Genomic DNA, 3,622 nt, shown 5'->3' with positions numbered 1-3,622 from the left:
CACAGTAAAGTACCAGTTGTGGTGACATGCATGTTAGCTTAATTGTAGTTGTAGGAGCCAAATGGGGTTTTGTATTTGTATTTGGGCACTGATTGTTATCTGATAGATGTAGGCACCGCATTGGCACCTTGATTGTGGGAGTGTCTCTTTGGGTGGCCTCCAGCGGCTTCAAGTAATGGTCCTCACCTGCTCACCTTAGGCTGGTTTGACCGTGGGGGTAGGGTGAGCTGGGAGAGGTATACATTAATGACCGCATTTCGTATTTTTGCTCACTGTTAACTTATTTCTTTGCAAATATTTATTATATATATTTATTGGCAAAGTATTGTAATATTTGGTGACACTGAAGTAAAAGTATTTTTAAGCATTCGTTTGGACGTGAGTCCTTTTAATGTGCGCGTCATACAGTTTCTATCTCCCAGGCTTAGCCTGCCGGCTGATCAATGTATTGGGGATTGCTATCAGCCGCAACAGTAGCGGATTATCCCCCTGATATTTAAGGTTTTCATAATATAATATTTGATACCACTGGAATATCACATTTTTAGGATTAATTGTCAAATGAACCCTCTCCTTTCTCCATCACTTTCTCATGTTACTTTTTGTTCATTTGTTTGTTCTCCTCTCACTTTCTCTTCTATTCTTTACATGCAATCATTACAAAACCAGTGGTTGTTAACATATACATACACAAGTACTGTACTTAAATACAAATTTGAGATCTTTTTACTTCACTGGAGTGTTTCCAATTTTCAATACTTTTAAGTACTTCTACTCCACTACATCTCAGAGGCAAATACTGTACTTTTACTCCACTACAATTATTTGAAAACTTTAGTTACTAGTTACTTAAATACATTAACCACTTCAGTCCTATACTTCGGCTATTTGACAATAGCCGATCTACAAGCTCACAACACGTCGCAATGTGATTGTATGTGTGTTGTGAGCTTGTAGACCTGCTATTTATGAAATATTTTACTTTTTCAAGTAAATTTTGGATACTGCTCTTTTACTTGCAACAGACATTGTGGTATTGATACTTTTACCTAAGTAAAAAATGTGAGTACGTCTTCCACCAGTGGTTGTTACAGCATGGCCCTGTAGGAGCCTAAAGTCATAACATGGCGTGTGTGTGTGTGTGTGTGTGTGTGTGTGTGTGTGTGTGTGTGTGTGTGTGTGTGTGTGTGTGTGTGTGTGTGTGTGTGTGTGTGTGTGTGTGTGTGTGTGTGTGTGTGTGTGTGTGTGTGTGTGTGTGTCCGTCAAGGTGTAATCTCACAGACTGATGGACCGATCAGCGCCAAATCTCTTAAGCACACTTCTTGTAGACCCCAGAAGTACCTTCCAATATTTTATATATATATTTTTAAATGTTTACCTGTTTTATATTTTTTGGAAATATTTTACCTTTTTTAAATATATTTGTTTATTCCTTTTTATATAAATATTTACATTTTATATTGGAAGTCAATGGGGCTCTGATTGGGTTGAAACCTTGTCCAAATTTGGAATCATACATCATAAATATGTCATAGTCAACTGACGTCACAGGCTGGTTCCCATGCAGATCCCGAGATCCACGATTAGATTTTATACTTACTAATCGTCATATTGATAAAATGAATTATATATATTTCTATCCGTAAAATGAAATAAAAAGGACAGTGAAAAGGACTGATGTAACTCTGAGGGCGCTTTACCTGTAAATGCAGGTAAAGGTAAATCACACTTCTCAACTGGTGAATTAATTCATACATAGATAATAACAGACTGAAGGGGCTTGCAGAGCTGCAGAAGTGGCATATTGCTAGCCCCAGTGTTATGTGTCCGAGTGGTTATATAGCTGAGCCATAAAACATGCTCCAGCACACAACCAATATGCCTCTTTGAGCACCCAATTTGTTTAAAAGGCATAGGCTCTAATCTGCTCCTGTCAGTCCTCCGGCTACTTCTCAGAGGTGATTTATTTATTACTTCATCGCCGTTGTTATCTGCTCTCTCTCAGATCCATTCACCCATAAATCCCTCTGGGCTCGGCGGCTGCTGAGTTCTACAAGCCTCTTCTGCTTCCATTAGCCACTCGCTGGTTAAATATTAACCAAAAGTCACAATTTTCTGTGATTAACGAAACTCTTGGCTATACGACGCATGTTTAGTGAAATGAGTCTTTGTTTGTCACAATCTGATGTCAGTTATACACAAATTACACATCATCACCATTCATCCTGTATAGAGCGACTTTGGACAGATTTGCATTGATGTACGTGCGGGAGGCTGATAACACTGTGCTCATTGTTGGCCTGTTGTCTCTGTGCCAAACCTCAAGCCAAGGTAAAAATACAGGCATGCTCAGTGCATTCTCTTTTGGGAGCACTTTGATAGTTTGACCTGTACAGCTGCATGGTGACATACGTCCAAGTATTACACTGTGCACGAGAATGCTACACACACCAAAGTCCTTGTAGTGGTGTTGCCCCCCGGCAGAATAATCGAAATAGTAGTCTTCAAGAGTCGAGACAAGAAGGCCGGACACACTGGTGGCCAAAGTGCCAATACTTTATTTTTGGAAAAAAAGTCAAAAGAAACCAACGTTTCGGCAGGTAACTGCCTTGATTCCCTGAAGAAGGCAGTTACCTGCCGAAACGTTGGTTTATTTTTACTCTGCGTCCAAAAATAAAGTATTGACACTTTGGCTACCAGTGTGTGCGGCCTTCTTGACTCTTGAAGACTATACTATTTAGATAAGTCCAAGTATTGTCAATAATCTATTCTGTTGCTTTTGTGCTCTTTGAGTGAGGAACCGGAACTAGCGATTCCATTCACTCTCGTATTGTGAAGCAAGTCTCAAAATCATACTTTTAGCTCAAACAAATGTAAACAAATCAGATTTTGCCTATACAGTAGAACATTGAGTCCTGTACTTAATATGGAGGGAATTAAATGACTGTATTCATGTTAAACAACAATTACGCTTGGCATAAGTTTTCTATATAGCGCTACAAAAATCGATAGGTCACCAAAATCACAAAAAGTCCCAGAACTCTTTTCCCTCCATATATGGCAATGCATCTTGTTCATGTTCATTTATGGGCAAAACGTGTGATTGTGAGAGCTGTTTCCCCATACAATGAGAGTGAATAGAATCGTTATTAACAGTTCTTAATTCACAGAGCACAGAAACAACAGCTAAAGACATAGACGCACGCACGCACGCACGCACGCACGCACGCACGCACGCACGCACGCACGCACGCACGCACGCACGCACGCACGCACGCACGCACGCACGCACGCACGCACGCACGCACACACACACACACACACACACACACACACACACACACACACACACACACACACACACACACACACACACAGGGTTTTGTGAATTCATAGATAGATTATTGATGTACAGTAAGGAGGTCTCAGAGAGTTTGAAGCAACCTGAATCAGCATTCCCCCAGTAGCAAAATGCTGCTGGAGATTCAGAGTGAGTGCAGGGGTGTGCCCTGTGCCCACATTAAGTGGGTGTGTATGTGGATGGGGGTAGCTGTGATGGTGGTGGGGTTCTGTAGTGCTGCGGTGAGGACGCTGATGCTTCAGCGTCTTGATCCCTCCTTGT

Source organism: Gymnoscopelus braueri (genome assembly GCF_963280865.1).
Source record: "Gymnoscopelus braueri genome assembly, chromosome: 9".
Lineage (NCBI taxonomy): Eukaryota > Metazoa > Chordata > Actinopteri > Myctophiformes > Myctophidae > Gymnoscopelus > Gymnoscopelus braueri.
This window is presented reverse-complemented; position numbering follows the sequence as displayed.